We start from the raw sequence: 20,362 nt of genomic DNA, 5'->3' as shown, positions 1-20,362 counted from the left end.
CTTCAATATGGCTGCATAGATTATGCCTCAACCGATAATTTATGCCTCTCATTGAAGACTGGGCATTTTGCACTGTGATTATCAGAGTGCCGTGCAGACGCCGATAGGTTATAATTAGTCATCATCATGTAACCATCCATTTGTTGAAATAGTATTTGCAGAGTACATGTGTGTGCGTATGTTCTACTGAACATGGGATAGATTCGAGCATAGTAAGAGACATCCATCTTGGGTCGTGTCCAATTTAATTTTGAACCTAAAATGCACATCACAAGTCAGAACAGAAAGATGTCAGACACTTTCAACTCAAGACGGAGAGCATCCACGTCTAGAACTTCATCAGCAGGCACATGGACACGTGAGTCTGAAGCACAGAGACGAGACTAGGGCTGTGAAATGTAGGTTTGGGTCTCTTCAACACACAGATCATAGGTGAAACCATAAAAATAGATAACATCCCTGAGTAGGTGCTGACGGAGGAGAGCCTAGAAAAACTGCAGAAAAGGAAATGAGCGTGACAATCCCATGGCGACGAAGGCTGTTAAGCTTCCGTATTTCAGGGCCCTCAGAGTCCTCGCAGGCGAGAATCAGTGGGTCTCGGTGTAAGACTGTGCTGGAACTATCACCACCTCTAATGTTTGCAGCTTTTCTGCGCACATTCAGGGACCTGCTGAAAGTTGACTTTCAGCCTTAAACCTCAGGAGAAAGCCCAGCTTCATAGCTGTTGCTTTGCCATGGTAGATAATTATTTGTAGTTTTCTTTTCACAAAAGACCATTCAGATTGTTTCAATTGCTTTTATTTATTCTACAGGATTTCAGCTTTAGAAATGCCCTTGCTGTTACTATGTACAGAAGCCCTGCATGGGAGATCCTAGAAAACAAAATGGCATCTTCAACACTCAAGAGGAATATTAATGGGGTAGAGAAGATAACAGGAATAATTATGGTAAGCTTCCTTTCTCTTTGCCTCTTAAAGCTAGAATTTACTTTTTTCCTTGCTGAATCCTGCATCTCCTGACTTTATCTGGTAAAATATAGAACTTTACTGAACCGTTGTAATAGGGCTGCAGTAGAAGGTTGCAATACACTGAGGTTTGGAAGACTGAAGGTGAAAAAACTTTTAAGAGGCTCTGAAGGAGGTCATGGAGGAACTCCGAGCAAGGGATTGAGGAAGAAAGCAGACCATGTCTGTGCCTCTACCACCAGCTGGCCACTACCTCCACCCCAGAGAGGGCTCTGGTTGGGGGTCGGGGTGATCAGGCCAGCAAAGAAAAACTACTGTACCTGCCATGGATCCCCATAAAGTGAGAAGTGGGGGAATCGCAATCTGCACCTGGAGGCGAGGTTAGCAAACCTCCAAGATGACCATTGACCCACAGTGGAACCGACTGAACTAAAGAGTTTTTCTCTAGCTTCATCCAAATTTGGTCCATGTAGTGAAGACATCTAAGAAGCTGAACACAGAAGCCGGCACTGAAGCGGATTGGGGAAAAGAACTAAGACTTCAGTGGTGTTAGGTGACACGAACGAGCTTCATGGACTCGACTCCCTGAGAAATTATTAGTGTCTGTGAGATTACACACGGAGTGTAAAGTGGATGATAGAATACTTCTTTACTGAATTTCATAATTAATTCTTTAATAGCTGATCCGCCCTATGTTACGCCCACACATACACAAACTCAAACTTCTGGGAAGGGCAGGGGTGATGCTGGGTGGCTACATTCCCTGAAGCTACCTACTGAGGATTTCTCACAAAGAACTGCACCAATCTATGCGTACCTTTGTGGTGGAGATTTACGCCAATTTGAACATTTAGAAAAGAGTACCAGGTGTAAGAGACGGAAGAAACAGGGTTTTTAATTGTTTAAATGATGAAAACTCCTATCATAGTCCTTAGAAGAAGGTAAACATTCTCAGTTAGAAAAGATTTAGACATAATATTTTTGAATAAACGCGTAAGCTCTATCTGTGGAGTGCTGTGCGTCATGCACTGGACATCGCTGACACGAGGTTACAATGACCCAGCCTCCCTGGAGCTGACAGCCAACATCCAACAGCAAAGGTCTGTGCCCTTATAGCAGTACATGCCCCTCATCACGGCTCACGTCGTCCCGCATTGTCATTGCCTGTCTGCATCTGCTGAGACGTAACTTTGGACGGAGCAGCTCTTCAAAGGATGGGGCTCACAGAAACTGGAGGTCTTCTCCCCCAAGAGACCAAGCTAAAATTTAGAGCAGTGGTTTTTTTTATTTTTGCCATCGCAGACAAAAGAGTTCAACAACAAGCAAATTTAGGAAGCTGTGAAACCTAAGTCTTTGAGTGCACGCTGCAGTTACGCTATTTTGTTCTGGAGGGTTTCCCTGTGCTGTGTTAGTTACTTCGAATTTTAGGAGTAAATTACGCATCTGAAAACACAGTGGCAAGGAGCTGAGAGTGGGCAAGACTACCCAGTCCCCCCCTCAAATGTGACGTTGTCGCTTCTTGGGCTATTTTCTTCAGGAGACCGATGGTTCATTAAGGAGTCTGTTTGTGGACCATGTTGGGGAAAATGTCCACAAAATTGAACCCAAGTCTTCATCACTTACTGGTGTTTTTTTTTAACTTTCATCAAAATGTTTCATTCCATATAAACAAAATTTAGAAGCACCACCTGAAGAATGATCCCAGACCCTTAAAATCGTCCAGCACAACACGGTTCCTATCAACGCTCTCTAGGGCCTACGACACGTCTGACACAGGAAGTGCTCACAAATATTTTGTAACAAACATGTCAATGAAGAAGTGAATCCAAAAGATGGTGACTTCATCATGTATTCACCCAAAATCGGTTCTTGCTGTTTTCGGGTTTAGTCTTAAAGTAAGAACACTTGTTGAAAAGACCCTGCTTACTTAGTAAAAGTTTATACCTTTTCTAAAAAGATATTTTGTTCCAAGTCCATGCTATGAGACCACTGCACTGAGTAACTAACTTTTATTACTTCATTTTTAAAACTTCCTAGAATGAGATACGGGTGGGACACCTTAAAATGGCGTCTGTTCCATTTCAAATAGAATAATAACAAAGTTCCCAAACAGAACAAAATGAGCCTGAAAATGAATTTCGATTAGACTGTGTTCCTCAGTTTTAAAACCATGACATGACTAGTGACATCTTTTTGATTTCCTAAAAATTAAAATGGTAGAAATGCAAGATTTGGAAGATTTCATGAGAAAAAAACAACACAACATTAATTAAGAGATGAAACTAGCAGGGTTTTTTTGGGGGGGATAAAAATAATTGTCCTTATTCCACTTTTCAACTTCCCCAGTGCTGAAGGGGGAACAATGCTTTTCTATCTAAGCACATTCTGGATCCTTGGTGAGGGCGGCCAAGGCGTCCGCTATGTTCCCAGTGTGGCGCTTGCCAACTTTCTGTCATTTCCTCCCTCAGATGACAGCGTTTGTGTGACAAAGGTCTCTGGGTATGTTTCAAAACGTCTTCAACTATTTAACAGTGTACCACCAGGCAAGCACCAATTTCACAGTGCCGTTTCTCCTGCACAGGGCTAAATTTGTCAGAAGACACAAGCAGCACTTACCTTACTTTTCTCCCCAAAGGCTGGCTGGAGGGCTGTTGTGGGGTCAATGGCATACTAATGGCCATTTTAAAAGAGAACAGTTTCCGGTACCTTGGCCAATTTCTGTTCTTTGACGTACAACACACCCAACAGGAGTACTATTTACTAACCTACACTTCTTTTTATATTCTCTGTGCACTTATGGTAGTTTTAGGCCATTTTCTTCTCCTGGTGAACTGTTGACCGAGATGGAGAGAATCACTCTGGATCGGGCATTGCTTAGGAGAACCTGACATCATGGGAACAGTCACTCCCCCTCCTCATTCCAGATCACTCCTTTGAGGTTGTAGGAAAGTGGTGACACACTTTACGATTTTCATCCAAAAAAGCAATCAAAAACATCTAAGCAACGGACCAATGAAAACCATTTTCCCTCTTCATTCATTTAAAAGCCTCTTTTAATTTCAAAATTTTGTGAAATGTGTTCAAAGAATTTGTGAAGCTAAGTTTGTAAATACTAACATTTGATTCAATTCCTGCGTTAGTAATCTTAATCAGCAGTATGTGCCAGAAAGCAAAATTGGCCACAGTCACGTCAACAGCAACATATTGTTATGTATTTCTTCGCTCTAAGAAAAACATATTCTTCCATTTAATTGGCCCATTCTGCGATCTTATGTGGTCTTAGCCACTGATTTGTTAGCTCTTCAAAGCCCTTTTTTTCCTTCTTTTTTTGCCTAACAATGATTCCTCTGAGTTCAGAGCTCACCTTTGTTCCCAGGTGAAAATAGCTTTATTATCCTCAGGTGTCTGCTTGCTTTCTTAAACGCTCAGAATACTTAATTGCAAAGGTGTCATTGTCCTTTACAAAAGGCTCCAATTCCAAATAATTAGTGTTTATGTTGTGCATCATTTGAAAATATTTCTCCTTTCCCCTTGTCAGGGTCACAGGAGTCTCACGTACTGCCCCACAAATCCCACTGCCATTCTTTAGTCACGTGTCCCTGAGAACGAGACAGGTGGCCTGTTTCTCTTCATCTGATCCCCATCCCACCTGAGTTCTGCCCGCTCTCGCAGGAAGTGAACAAGAAGTTAACACTTTGATAAGTTTCAGCCCAGAATGTTCTCCCCAAAATCCAGCAGGACTCCAAGCAACCATTCTCCAGGGAACAAAAGGAAGTGATCTTCTTTAAAGGTAAAGAAGCCTGTCTGATCCACTCCCAGGCTTTGCAGAAGAGCTGGAGTGTCAGAGGGAACTGCTTTTTTTTATATCAACATTAAATTTTGTCTCTAAATAAGTATATCCTTGTTTCTGCATAAGTCACTGCTCTCCCATTCTTTGCAGTGTTTCCTGGTCTAAGATATTATCACACACACCATGTAACAAAATCCCCTCTCCCGAAAATAAGATCTCTGGGGCCCACAGTCAATACAATTTCTACGATCACTAATGATCAACAAGTTTACGTGTGGAAAGAATTGTTTTCTTCTTTCCTTATAGCAGTCAGCTGGTTAAGAGGATGGGGTCTTTAAAATTATTTCTTAAATATGCTTGTCTCTCTTGACAAGACACCAAAAACGTTTTCAGAGTCCTATGGACATAGGTCATTCAACTTCAAGTCTCATTAAACATTGTTTTTCCAATTTGGAGGAGAAAAATCCAAGTGGTCAGATTTTTAGAGTGTCCTTTTCAAATGAGTAGCATTTTTAAAAGCCTATAAGACAGTAAAAAGAAATTTAAAGAAGAAATTGGCCTAGATTAGGACATTCCAGATCAATTTAGAGACTCTGAAGGAATAAAAATTTCCATGGAAATTATATTTTTTGAAATAGATATTAAAGGTTTCTGATACTTTCTACATAAAAAGCATGAAAATGTGTCAATGTGAATTTCATAGGATGAATTTAGAGACTAGTAGAAATGTGAAATTTGTGTTAAAAGTCTATTCCTTCCTTCATTTAGAAGAAAAATCATAAATCTGTTCAAAGAAGCATCACAGACTAGATTATTACAACAGATAGTACTTTTCTTAAAGAGTTAAAAATAACAGTAATTATTATTTACTAGATGATAGTCTATCAAGTACAAAGAAATTTATGGCCACGCTCCTAAACAAAAATAATTCTGCTCACCAGCTTTTGGAGGAGCCTGCTGGCCCAGACATCTGTGGGATCTTGAGACTGGCTTCAGAGGCAGGGTTGTAGGAGACTCAGAAAACAAACACATGTCTCCACAGCACAGCAGCTGAGAACTCAGAAGCGGGGCACGGGAGCTCGACCACTCACGTGTCTTTAAGGTTATCCTGACATCTGAAAGCCACTGACATCCAAAGACTTCCAGCTCCTTGGCCACATGCTAACACAGATAAATATAGATCCTGACACCCAAGCCCGATGAAATGGACGTGAACGAAGAATCTCGCTCATTTTGTGCTTCAGCTGAGGAAAATAAAACCCTTAATCCTTTTGTGAGGAAAATGAAATCCTTGATCCTTAACCCTTAAACCTGTTATGCCTCTTAATAAATATTCATTTCCTATGAAACATGGGAATTCAAACAATCAATCGTTAATAATCAATTCACTTTTCTCCACAATTACCATTTGTTGTCTGAGTATAGAGGCGGGATAAAATTTTCCTTTCTTAAGTATAAAAGAAACATGATAGTGAGTATTGAGTATTATTTACCCAACAAACTTTTTTTTTAAGTAACTTGTGCTATTGAGTCCTTGAAATGTGAATAACTACCTGGTAAACTTTTTAATATTTGTTCTGCTACATGGTTTCAAGAATAATTTGGTCGTTTTTTGCTTGCCTCAGTTAATGAGGCAAAAAGGGTCGTGCATTGCCAGGGTGTGTTAGTTAAGTTAATCTTTTGGTATAGTTGTCTAACGGAGTTAATTCAGGTTGAATTTTGCTCAGTACTATTGGTAAACATGACTAAGGCTCCACCCTCAGCCTGAGCGGACCCTACGACTAAAGTTATTACTCTGGAGATATAAGGGCAAGGTTTCTAAAAATAAATCACTTTCTGGGATTCACATGTTCAGAATCTCTAACTCTATGTTAAAACAAAGTGAACAGAGGAACTAGGACAGTGACACTGCTCTCCTGAGATTTTGAAGTATTAAATAGTTTCAGTTAATATTATTTTTTGAAGAATGGCATGAAAAATAATGATGGATTTTGAAGCTACCACTTTCTAAATGAAAATGATCTGTAACCAGTAGTACCTACCATCCCAGAAAAGACAATAATAATAATTATTAAAACTATTATTTTCATATTTTAATAATAGGTCCTATGTATCGAGCACTGTCTATGCCCTTGGCACTTTGACAGGTAGATACCAAACAGTCTCATTCTTTTACCTAATCTCAAAATATCCTTTCAAGTCAAGTTGACATTTTTAGGTTCCGTTTTACAGAAAGGAAAACTGAAATGCAACAGGATAAGTATTGACAGGAGACACATGGCTAAAAGTGGGTCATGTAAGAGTCTAACCCATACAATTTTTACTGAAAGTGTGTTTCTTTCGCACCCTGTGATATAATCACAGGTTACAAGTGAGTTTCATCCATCCTTTATCTGTATCAGACCAGCCCTCCTATGAGCAATCCCAAAGCTTCTGTAATTTTTTTTACACAAAGTTAGAGAAAGCACCGAAGTGGTCCCCATGGAGAATTGCTATGACAGCAGGAAATCCCCAGGAGCATCATGGCCCCAACACAAGGAAAGGATAGAAGACCTGTAAGGCACAACGCCAGCCAGAAATAATTCTCATCTCTTGCATTTCTGCTTTTCAACTTGTCCTCTGTGGTTTGTATAAGCAGAGTTTGACCTACCAGAACCTGGAGAGCCGGTCCTAATGCTCACCTCTCAGCCATAACTCTACGCTGAGCAGTCAGAGGCGGGATAAGTGGCCTTAGGGGAGGGCATCCAGGAGGCAGGAAGTCAGCTGGTGAGGTCGGGTGGTCAATACCAGGGAGATCCTCGCCTGAGCAGGAGGGCCACGTATTCCCAAATATCACAGAATGTGACCCTCTTCATTGTGGAAAAAAGTGTTCTTTCATGTGTGTAAAAAGTTTCTCTTTTACTTGAACTAGGAACCTGTTAAACAAAGGTTTTATCAAAGAAGTGGGAAGAGAAACTATAATCCAGTGTACTAAGATCACACATATTTTCTACGAATTACAATAAGTATCATAGAATGTCTCTGGCATTTTAAGCACCATCATCTTCGAATATGGCTTATGTCCTTTAGACAAGAATAAGAAGTCCTGAATGTCCTTTCCGTGAGTTATATATTCATTGTCATTAAACTGTTCACTTCCTGCTGGGCATCAAGCTTTGATGGGTGGGTGATAGGGAGAGGGAAGAATAATGGTGGATTGAGCTGAGAAATGACTATGGCTCCGGGGTAGGTAACTAGGAGGAGGTCTCTGAGCCCCTTCATCCAGAATCATCAGAAATTTTCTTCACCAACTGTCTTCAGAATTAAAAATTTTATAACAGAATGTCAATTAAACCTAGGACTTTTCCGCCCTAAATGGTTGCCTTTCTAGTGCTTATGGACGTGAGGTTTTGAACTAGAGAAAACCAGAACTTCGTCGGGTTTTTGTTGCACCACCAGTGGCATAACCTTAAGACATTAAAGTTGAACCAACAATCCTACTGCTCATAGCAGCTGTTGACAGAGTGTTCCTCATAAGACATTATTGTGGAATCTCCCATTTTTGCGTGAACATCTTTTCTCAGAACAAGCAGTTAGAGTCACATGGACGTAAGCAAACATCGTTGATACAGCAGCCGTAGTATTTCTCTTATTTTCCCTCTTTCCCAACACCTCCCCCGTCATGCTTCCCTGATGCCTTCAGGGTGTTATCCCTGTTCCTTGTCCAACCAGCATCAGCCAGTGCGCTTCAAGAATGATTAAGAGAACTGACTTCCTCCTTGAGTATGTCATGCTCAATTTGTTTGCGCCTTTTAAATTAATAGTATGATGCTTTTGAAAAATTCCTCTCAGAGAAACTAAAATTTTAAATCATAGACTTGCTCCTTATTTATCTATTTCTGTCCATTGTGTTAGAGTTAACCTTAACTGTTCTTGAATCTCTGGCCCCGAACATAACAACGAAGGGGTAGTTCGTGGCCTTGGGAAAATTTGGCATAAACACACTGTATACACTTGAAAACAATGAGAATGTTCACCAATACACTTAAACACACTAGCCTAGCTGACTTGTTTTTAGGAAAAACACATTTGAAAAATGCCCTTGGACCATTATCAGCTTGCTGAAATTATACATTCAGGATCTGAAAGCCATCCAGGGGCTAATTTGTAACTGATTTTATCAGCACACTTTTCTTACCAGGGTTTTCTGTGTGTGTGTGTGTTTGTCCGTTTGTTGTCCTATGTTAGCGTGGAATAAATAATTTTACTCGAAGACATTCTTCATGAGGAGTATTGTCCTGCAGGGGAGCTGTGACGAAGCCTTAATATTAGCCTCTGCTTAACTTGCTCTCCTCAAATCTATGTGCACATGACATGCCTTTATTCTACACATCAGCTTAACGTGACGCTTGTATTGCCACCTCCTCTCAAAAGTGACGTTAGGGAAGAGTGCTTGTCGTGTGCTTGCTGTTCAAAAGTGATGAGAATTGATGCAAAGTTACACTATCTCAAATAATTTAATGGAGGAGTGGTCTTGAGTCTTTGAAGCCTGAAATTATTGCTAAATTTTATATCCTTATTTTTTCTTCCTTCCAGTGTCATCTTCGTTAGTAGTAAAAGCCTTATCAAGAATTTGCATAAAATCTTACTGTCCGATATCGGCATGCCTCCCCTTTAAGTTGGATGAGTGGTCATTTAATCATTTATTAACACAACAGCAAGATAGAAGGAGACTTTTTTTCTGTGTACAGCATTGTGCTCCTCCTTTGGGGAAAAAAATGGTTAATAGCCAAAGTTTGTGCTCTCAGGTACCTTCCTGTGTAGTGAAGTAGACAAGCACTAGTTAAGAAATAGTAACATATTATCATAAGCTGAGATACGCTGGGACAGGTCATGAAGGAGGGTTACACAGTGATGAGGTCGGCTGAGGGCTCAGACAGCTCTCTAAGACATATGTGTGTGCATATATACATCCAGTGTCCATATACGTCCACATACACACACACACATGCATACAATGCCTATGCATATGTGCAGACACACATGGGATGTATGCACACGTATCTGAACTTCCGCGTAGCTTAGCACAATGCAACTCCCCTTCACTATTTATCCAAGTTTATGATCGCACATGATTTGTTAAATGGTGCTTGTTCCCCTTCATTGAATAATGAGATACTTGAGGGCACAAACTTTGGCTCTTTGTTTACCGGATGGCTCAAATACATGTATGCATCATCTATATCTATATCTGTACACATGCACGGTGGTGGTATATGAGGAAAGAAGAATTGAGGAAGTCTTTAAATTGAAGTTATTCTAGAAACAATAATACTCTTCAGATAAAACACGACAAGCCTCTCGCTCAGTGATTGGCACGTAGCCAGCGCTGGAAAAACATTTCCTGCATGAAAATGGAATAAACACATGTGCGGGCGAGCTGGGCTGAGTGGGGCAGGGGTGAACAGCATGTTGCAGCGACAACGCGTTTGTTTTGTTTGGGTTCTCTTAGGAAGATTGCACCAGCGATGGCAGGGAGAGTCACAACACACCAAGTGACGCTTTGAGGGCTGAGTCCAGAGTGACATTTCATTCTCGCAGTGGAAGGACCGAAGAAGCCTGGAAGAACTCGAGACTCAAAGGAAGCATTTTAAAGTGACTTAGAGAAACTGTGCAAGTCTTGCACACGTCTGGCCGTGCGTATAGAGCTTGTAATCTGATGGAAACTTGAGTCCCCCTGGACCAAGAGCAAATAATATCCAAAGGACATAAAGTCCCTCTTCCAGCACAACAAAACAACAGGCTGGTAGCCAAGTACGGGAGGAGCCAAGCACATGTCCCACTGGTTTTTAAATCAGACGCAGAGGCTTGGTTTGTTATAATTATTCCTTCCATGCTGTAGCACTCCCTGTTTATAAGGTTTGTTCTGATGTTATCACAGAATAATCGGCCCGGAATCGGATAATTCTTATGTACTTTCTTGGTGAGCAACTGTAGAAAGCAACTGTCCTGTAGCTCCTCCCTCTTTTCTTCAGGAGAAACGGGAAGATGAAGTCCATCCTGAGGTCAATCAACAGGTTCTAACGAAGCTCTAGAATTAAGACCCCCAGCCCGTAGATCATACTTCGCATGTGATTCCTCTGTTTCTGCGTATTTTTTTCGTGTAAAGATCGGACACCCACCTTCTCGGCTGTCTTTGCCCCGACCACTTTTGGTTTCCTCTTGCTCTATCTGCGTTTTAAAAGTAGGGATCTACTAAGGTCTAAGTCCATCTCTCCTCTGTTCTTCCTGTGTCTTCTTTCCCTTGGCAATGTGTCTTACTCCATGGGCTTAATTCAGCACCTCTGCACAGTTATCCCCAAACCTATTTTCTACCCCTAAATTCTATCCTAATGGTAAAATTAGTTAGCATTTTTGAGAATTCTCTATACACGAGTATAGAGTGTGTGTATTACCTCATTTAGCGTTTTTAAAACTCTGGAGATAAAACTGATGTTTACCATTTTACAAATTTAAATGGAGGTTCAGTAAAGCTGGGTAACTCCCTTCACTGTCACGGTGCTCCAGGTAGCCAGACTTAGGCCCAGGTGTCCGTGGCTCCGGGTCTTGAGCTCCCAGACGCTGTGCTGTGATTGACTTTGTGTGATGTAAGCGCATGTCAACCGTCTGTGGTCATCTCCACCCAGCTGTCTCAGACAGGTCCCCCCTTCCTTACCTCCGAGTCTGCGCCCTGGATCTCTGTAGACCCCATCACCAGACTCCCTGTCGCCCAGCTCGAAACAGCTCCCCAAGCACTCGGTCGTCTTCTGATTCCCAACAGCTCGGGCTGCACCGCCTATTTTCCGTTTGTCTCCTGCGTTTCATTTTCGCTGCCTCCACCCAAGTCGGCTTTGGATCACCACCTACCTTCACCATTGCCCTGGTCTCCTAGCTGACTCTCCTGCCTGCAGAATCACCCCCTCTCATTTATTCTTCCCACTTCCTTCAGACTGATCTTTCTAAAATACAAATTATATTTTGTGATTTATTTGTCTAAAATAAAACACAAGTAGGACCCATTGCCTGCAGAATGGACTTCAAACTCCTCTGACCAGTATTGATGGCCTTCAACTACCATTTCTGTTCCCAAATCAAATCTATTCTCCAATTAAATGGTTCCTGCTTTCATATCTTGCGTTTCCCACTGCTTCAAATATTCCTCTGTCTAGAAGTTTCAATTCTCTACCTAAAATTTACTCTCCAAATTCAACGATCCTTCACTTGGTGTGTGCACTAGAAGCTTTAAAAAATGTGTTCAGGGGCCGGCCCCACAGCCTAGTGGTTGGGTTCAGCACACTCTGCTTCGGCAGCCCAGGGTCAAGGGTTTGGATCCCACTCGTTGGCCGTGCTGTGGCGGCGTCCCACATATAAAATGGAGGAAGACTGGCACAGATGTTAGCTCAGGGCGAATCTTCCTCAGGATATTAAAGAAAAGATGTGCAATCTCCATCCCAGACAAATTTTATTGGAATTAATGGATCCTTCCATATTTAGAAACTATTGTCTGTGCTATTAGCCCATGTTGTTACTTTGTGCAATTGAAAGGAGCCCCTGCTTCAAGATGCTTTGCTGCACTCTACAAGGAAATTATTTACAATTATTATTTATATATCACATACATATAACATTATGACATAAACAACACGAATGGCGCCCTTTGCTATTATTAGGTGTACAAGCATTGCTGTATCTGGCAGCCTACAGTAGTCTTGCTTCAAGATCAAATGAGAGCATCTCCTCTTTGTGATGTTGCCTTCAACTTCCCTTAGCCAGCAAAAGCTCTACCTGTGTTTACCTCCCATAGTCTGGTATACAAGGCTTTACCTCCCTGTAAATTTAAATCTTATTTTATCGTGCTTGGCATACATATTTAATCTCCGATGGAATGGAGAGCTTATTAAATTTAATCCACACCCCTAGATACTAACCAATTGTTTACTAAATGGATTTCATATGAATCATAGTTTTAGAAAGAAAGATCTCTGATGGGCGAATGTGGAGGTTTTATTGATTTTTTTGTTATACTTATTTCCAAAAGGTATTTTAAACAACAATAAACAACATGAAATCAATGGAGACATGAAACAAATAACAAAGAAAATAATCGTGAGGCAGGGGAGATGGATTCACCCCAAAAACCTCAGCTGAGGAATGTTGGTTCACTGAAGCCCGAGCTTGGTGTCTCCTGGCAACCAGGACCACAGGAAACTGTGATGTTTTCAAAGCCCTCATTGTAAAGGAAAACTTAGCCACTCTTCAGCAGACGTCAGATTTCTTGATCCACCAAACTCCACGATAACTTGATTAAGTAGATCTTTGTAAGAGATAAAGGTTAAAATGGACAGTGTCTTCAAGGAGTTCTAACAAAAGGTTCAGAAGTAGAAAATATCTTCAAAGATTCAGAATCAAGAAGACCACCCACGGTTTGGCCATTGGCCGTGGCTCCATCTTTATCTCCGTGTTCCACTTTGTGCATCCTGGTCAAACCACACTGACCTTCCCGGAACATGTCTGGCTACTTCTCACCTCTGGACCTCCCACTGGGTGTTCCCTCTGCCTAGAACCCTCTTCTCTCGGATTCCATGCTGGTTCTGCTCCCTCTTCATTGAGCTTTTCTGCTCAAATCTCCTCTCTCTAGGGGCCAGTGTGTCTAAAATAACCATCTCTCATCACACCCTATCTTCTAGTTCCACTTTATACTGCTTTTATTATGCCACCTGATTTTACCACAGATTTGTTTGTTTGCTATTTTTAAAATCTTTAATGTCTACCATATAAAATGGAAGCTCCCTGAGGCCAGGGAATTTTCCCCAGCTTGTTTACTGCTACATTCTACCCTGCAGAGAAGAGAACTCAGCACGTAGAAAGCATACCAGAAATATCTGTTGACTAGCTCAATAAACTATTTTTTTGTATATTTATTTATTACACTAACTCACAACTAAAATGTTTAAGATTTAACGCTGAACCTTTGTTCCGTGAAAGAATTTCTGTGCGGAATGGAAAATCTATAGCTTTCTGGTCATTCGTTTTGATACAGGAAATGGTGGGAATTAATTGCAAAACAAAACAAAACCCTCAAGTATTAGTTTCCTATTGCTTCATTACAAATTTCCACAAGCTCCGTGGCTTAAAGCAACACCTATTTATTACCTCATAGTTCAGTATGTCACAAGTCTGGGCAGGGTGTGGCGGAATTCTCTTTTCAGGTTCTCACATGGCTGAAGTCAAGGTTTCTGCTGGGTTCCATTCTCATTTGAGGCCTGGGGTCATCTTCTATGCTCATGTGTTTGTTGGACAGTGAGTTCCTTGCAGGTGTAGGACTGAGGTTCCTGGCTCCTTGCTTGCAGGCGTTGTCCTCAGCTCCAAGAAGCCCCCGTCAGGCTTCTGCTCCATGTGGCACAACATGGCAGCTTCCTTCTTGAAAGCCACCAGGAGAATGGCTCATGCTTGAAATCTCTGTCCCCTTTTAAGGCCTCCCCCATGATGGACAGCCTCCAATTTTGGGACATAACACATCCTATGCACTGGAATGAAAATTGTCATATTCACAGTCCCACTTACTCTCCAGGGCAGGGAAATATGCAGGCACGTGCCCTGGAAGCAGGAATGTTGGGGCCATTGTGGAACTCTGTCTGCCACACCTCAGGCGCTGCTATTCCAAATCCAGCCCAAGCAAAGCCGTTACTGTCCACATTCAGAAGAGAAATCTCCGCGTACCTCAACAGAACTGGCACAGGGATAGCGGCCTCCTAGTCTCTCTTTAAACAGGGGAATAGTGTTATTTAAATCACAATGTCTATCGTGCATTAAAAAAATATCTTGCTCATTTTTTCCATCTTAAACTGATTATTTGATTTGAATTTAGAAATAGTAATACACATAATGCTAGGCACAGATGTTGTAAATTAACTTCCTAGTCCCGCAAACCAGTTTATTTTAGAGTTTATGCCTTATGTTTGAAACAGATGCATTCTTATATCAGCGGTTTCTACAGCAGGAAGCATGTAATGAAAGCCCTTGCTTCTTGTCAGGAAATCTGTGTAAATTTAAGACATGTTCTTATCCTAATGGAACTTCTGATCTGAAAATTCCAGCATCATTAGAGATGTATTTTATTATTTAATAGTCAACATCTCAATGTAATTCCAGCCCATTTTCTCTCTCTCTCTTTTTTTCTGCTGAGGAAGATTGGCTAACATCTGTTGTCAATCTTCTTCTCTTTTCTCTTTGCTGAGGAAGATTAGGCCTGAGCTAACATCTGTGCCAATCTTCCTCTACTTTGTATGTGGGACACCACCAGAGCATGTGAATGGGAAAACATTTGCATGGAGCTTACTACATAGCTAGGTGTATTAGAGATCTTGTCAAATTTTTTACTTTTGTAATTATCTTGTGCTCTAAGACTAAAGTTTTCTTGGTTAAATATCTTTCCTAAAGACCTACAGCTAACAAGCGTCAGTGTTAGAATTCAAACCAGGTCTGTCTGGCTTCACAGTCAATTTCTTCTCCAACAAATCTTGCTCTTCCCTCCTCCTTCCAATTTATGTATTTATTCATCTACTGATTTATATATACATCAAATTTGAGTGACTGTAAAGGATTAAGTTACTATATTCAGTTTTTAATGATTTTTATTTACCAACTAACATTTACAAACCTTTTCTGACCTGTGATCTATTTTTAAGGTTATATATAAATTCTCTATAGTTTAAAAATGTTATTCATTTTTAATAAAATGCGATAAAGAGTTAGATTTTTAATTATATTAGCAAATTGTTAAGGATTGTGTATTCTTTAAGATAGCCATAAAGGAGAACTAAATTTGAATTTTTCTCACTAACAAGGAAATTTTACTTTCAAATAAGTAACAAAAAGCATAATTTGTTAATGCATAAAATTATAGCATATTGTGTTTCAGTACCAAATTTATAATGAAACTTAAGCTAAAACTTAACTACGTTTTCTCTCTTCAAATGTAGACAAAAACTTCTTTGTTAAATTGATAATTGAATTTTTGCATTTCATACTTTTAAAATGTATCTTTTTAAAAAATATATATTCCCAGTGTTTAATTTCTTAAATAGGAGATAAGAAAGAAGGTTGCAGGCTGTTTTATGAAAACACTGCTCCACCAATAACACTGTTTGGATATGACTGTTTTTGTACCTAACAAATAAAACATCACGTGAAGGATACGCGACACTGCACATTCTCTTCGATTACTGATCTTGAATTGCCAGAAACAACTCTTTCTGCCTTATTGGAATGAAAATCAGCTGAATGCAGTTCTTAAGTCTGATAAAGATGGGGTGGGTGCAAATTTGCAAATATACATGCTTTATTCCTCCACTTTCACCTGTAGTTTTCAATATCCTCAGGTTTCTCAATGTCTTTAACTCATGATTTATAAAATCACTGTAAAAATAGGAATAATGGTCGTTTAAAATTTAAGTGTTTAAAGCTGTCCATGTAGCTGGCAGTGATCAGTTTTGACAAATTGGATGCACACACATTTGACAACCGCTAGATTTCAAACTGTTATTTTTCTTTTTTAGGCAGTTCTATTTTGAGTTGATTTAAAATAGGAATTGCAACAGACACATTGACCAGCTTTATCCTGGTTAATCCCTGACTATTTTAAATCAGTGTTTGAGGAAACTGCTTTACATAATAGCTAGTTATAATAGATGGTAGCTAGTTATCACACCTAAGATTGCATCAGTAATTTGCTTGGAGCCCTCAGAGATGAGGAAAGGCAGTAGCAGGATGTCATGTCACACTTTGACAAATGGGTAGGATTTGAACCAGAGCAAAGGGGAAAGAAAAGAGCTTCTGGTAGAGCACACAGCCTAGAGAAAGACTCGCGGGCCCTTAGACGTGTGGGAACAGGCGGGCGCTCACTTTGCCCGAAGTTCTGCCAACTGAAAACGTAGGAAATGATTTTTAAACGGAGGAAAAAAAGGAAAAGAAAACTGGAGAAATATCACAGAAGTAGTTGAAGGTTTGGCCAAGGTATCTTTTGGGTAGGAACTGGGGAAATATTGAAGATTTGGGAAAGCAGTCGTTGGCATTTATTCTCTGCACTATCTTGGCTCACACTTTCCCTTGGCTTTGCTATTTTAACTCTCCTTATTCTCTTCGAAAATTACAAGTGTCTCGGGGTTGTAAGAAAGAACATCAGAACAATATTCAAACGCCTGCACTAACTGTTGCCCTGCTATAAATATTATTATCTTAAACTTTTGCAATCCCTCATTCTCCATGATCTTCCTTATCCAAAAATTGGCATTAAATTACCAGATTTCTGAATTTTACCTGGACCCATGAGCACATGAATTGAATATTCTTCGCCACACCATTTTCTGGGTAACATCCAGATACTTGTAAGGAATATTTTTATTTTAGTAAATTGTTTACAACAACCTTCCTTGAGAGGAAGATAAGGGCAGCCATGTCAAGTCCACATGTGATTGCTGAGCTCAGACCCTAATCGCTGGTCACGTCCGGGATTCAGCGGATGACTCAACATGTAGCCGGGGATCGGTCATAACCACCAAGGTACAAGGAGAAGAGATTTCCCATCTATCAAAATTGAAACAGTTTTGGCATAAACCCGAGAGATGCAGCGATGATATTACACAGCGAGACGTTTTTATGTGAGATAAAGTTCACATAACTGATTAATAACACATCACAACGGTCTCCGTAGTAGATGATAGAGAAAGCTGGTATGTTTGCTAATTATACTTGTTTGGTTTGTTACCAGACTTAGGCACTACGGTCATTGATTCCTGAAAGATCTGAGATGAATTTAGTGATTTTGACCTTTGTCTTTTCATTTGTAGATACCACAGATTTCAGGGTAGATAACATGAATAGCAGCTTTCTGTTCCTTGTGTCAGAATTTTTATCTTGGATGGAGTTTTTAGTTTGCCTTTTTCTGGAAGTTATGTGTTTTGTTTTGTTATTGCCTTTTCATTCACAAATAAAGTAGATTGATTAACTTACACACAACGTTCGAAGGACATTGTCGTCTGCCATTGCCGATGGTGGTTGTTAACACGGCGTAATGAAGCAGTGATCTTTCTGACTGAATGTGGGCTACGGCAAATCCTCTTTGACTTAACTGGGACATTTTAAGGAAAGGCTGTGGATTTGCTCTATGTCTGTTAGTCCAAAAGAGTCAGATACTATGTACAGGCCAAGGCATGGAAGCCCAGCCAGGTCATCCCTTGTGTCATTCCTGTGTGGTTTGTATGAGTGCTGGTTCAGCAGCACATCTGATGCAAGTCGCTAGTATGGGTCCCTGCAACCTTGGCTGACTTCTTGTTCTGAGACACACAATTGCGAAACTTGAGAATATTTCTTTTTAACATTCCCCCAAATATTTCAACAGCTGCCACAGGAGGTGTCGATCCTCTCGATGGGGCCCTACTGTGCATTTTTCAATGAAGGAAGACTGCAGAAATTGTCAACGTTATGTGATATGTCTAGGGAAGGGCCACAAACCTGCCAGCAGGCAGATGCCAAGAAGTTGTTGAACACATAATAATGTAATTTCTTTCCTTTTACTTCCAGTTTAAATACCCTGGTGTAGGGGGGAGGTAAGAGGGGTGTTTGGGGTGGTGGGGGTCTCATTGAAAGCAAAGGTTATTATTCCTGTTGAAGAAAAGCCCAGCAAGAAGGAAAGAGAATTTTCCTAAATCATTTGAGCTAATGGCTGACACAGGTTTCCATTCAGAATACGTAAGAGTTTAGCCTGTACTGCTGGCATCTGGACTCTGGTGGTGAGCTCCCTCATCTGGGACCCTCTGACCTGCTCACTCACGTCCAGTCCGTGTTCAGGACATTCCTGTCTCTCACCAAGCTCTGAGTGCTTCTCTGATTTCAACCTCCAGCCTCCTCACTGGCCTTGGTGTCCACAGATCCTTTGCCTGGAATGTGGATCTCAGCATTACCTTATGGCTTTGCCCAGGCTCGTCCCAGCAGCCATTAAGCTTTCTTCATTTTTTTGAATGGGCAATTTCCAGTGAGCTCTCAGACCTTGGAAAACTCAATCTTCTTCCTCCGCACTCAGATGGTGCCCCAAACAACCAGCCTGCGTTCAACAGTTTGGAGTTTAAAAATAAAGTCTATTCAGGCCTCTTTAATTCATTCATCAACCAGTAAGATGCGTTTTAAAAGAGACATTTGAGTATTTAAAGGTATTTTAAGAATTTATTGATATTCTGTAAATGTTATAGATCAAGTTACTTGGTAGCAAAATAAATCCAGTCAGTGTCTTCTGGGTTGTGAATTGGCATAAATGCAAAACAAGCAAAATTTAGTGACTTCTTTTCCCTGGCAGCGTATGATTCCTCATCATGATTTTGATGAGACCTTGAAGAAGTTTGCCTTCAACCGTAAAATACAGTATTTGCTTAAAAAAAAAAAAAAAAGATACTGCCTCATCGTTTTTTTCCTCTGAAAATACCTTGGTTCTAAATCTAATGAGATCTTAAGAAATAATGTAGTTTTTCAAGCAAAAACATTGTGTAACCATTTATGATGAGATTTAAATGAAATACAGGACTCAACAATTCAATATGTTTGAAAATTAAGTGACAACCTGGTTGAGATTCATTTGAATCTTGGGTAGAAGAGTTTTGAAAAGCTGTAAGGAACCTAAAACAGAATATATTTTAAAAATGCTATTTTTCTTTTATTGTCGAAGAAAAAAATGTGCTTTCATGTAATGGGAGTGCCTGAAAATTAACCAGGTCTGAATCAGGAAATCTAGGGGTGCTCATTCTCCCACTTACAAGATGTGTGGTCATAGGCCATTTAACCTCTCTGAACTTTAATTTTACCATGTGTAAAATACAGCAGAAAGATGATAAATTAATAGGATCTGATTAATAATTTTTATAGATGCCAGTACAATCCTGAATGCCTTTTGATGGTGCATAGTTTCTATTTGGTCTATGGAGCAAAAGTTATACCAAAAGAGTAATAGTAAATAACCTTGTCAGTATTTTTTTCCCCATTAAATGTTACATAATAGAAAACGTAATGATGCAAAGAGAATATTGAACCATGGAAACAGTCATATCCTAAAACACAATTATTAAAAGTTTATGTGAATATTAAACTAACAATGCAAATTGGAACATTTCCTCATAGGACAATTTTCCTTCTACATTAACATGACAGTGAAGCAAGTTGGAAAATGTTGCCTATTTTTTTCCTAGCCTCATGTAGTATATCCATACACTGGGTTTGTTCCCTTTTTTGTTCCTTTCCACATTTTTCATTAGAGCTTCCTTTCTTGTCCCTGAGCCGTTATTCCAAGCTTCCAGCCCAAGGACTCTGTACTGTGATGTTTCTCAAACAATTGCATGGAGGATAATGATGGTAGGTGATAATGATAATAGTAGTATGATCTTATTCTTCATTAGAGAAAAAAGGGAAGCAATGAAGAAACCCTAACCTATCTAAAGGAAACATCTGGTCCCTAATGTTAGTGACGTGTTGAAAAAGAAGCACAGAGCTGTGGAATTTTAAATTCAAGTTAAAGATAATGACCGCAACATAGAAAAGGGTGAAT

General features: G+C 40.1%; 1 protein-coding gene across 3 annotated transcripts in view; it reads right to left on the bottom strand.

The window, feature by feature from the left end:
• Positions 1-20,362, bottom strand: part of CD36 (CD36 molecule (CD36 blood group)) — a 263,195-nt gene that overhangs the window by 63,177 nt on the left and 179,656 nt on the right. The window contains exon 1 of one of the 3 annotated variants that reach the window (XM_070506157.1): positions 5,694-6,035. The exons of 1 other annotated variant lie outside the window; for it this stretch is intronic. The gene's annotated coding sequence lies outside the window, so the exon portion shown is untranslated. Of the gene's footprint in view, positions 1-5,693; positions 6,036-20,362 lie in introns of those variants that run through there. One more of the 3 variants, XM_070506170.1, reaches the window with a different exon arrangement.

The sequence above is a fragment of the Equus asinus genome, chromosome 1 (assembly GCF_041296235.1).
Source record: "Equus asinus isolate D_3611 breed Donkey chromosome 1, EquAss-T2T_v2, whole genome shotgun sequence".
In the NCBI taxonomy this organism is placed as follows: Eukaryota; Metazoa; Chordata; class Mammalia; order Perissodactyla; family Equidae; genus Equus; species Equus asinus.
The sequence above is the reverse complement of the archived record's forward strand: the minus strand, read 5'-3'. Positions and strand labels throughout refer to the sequence as shown.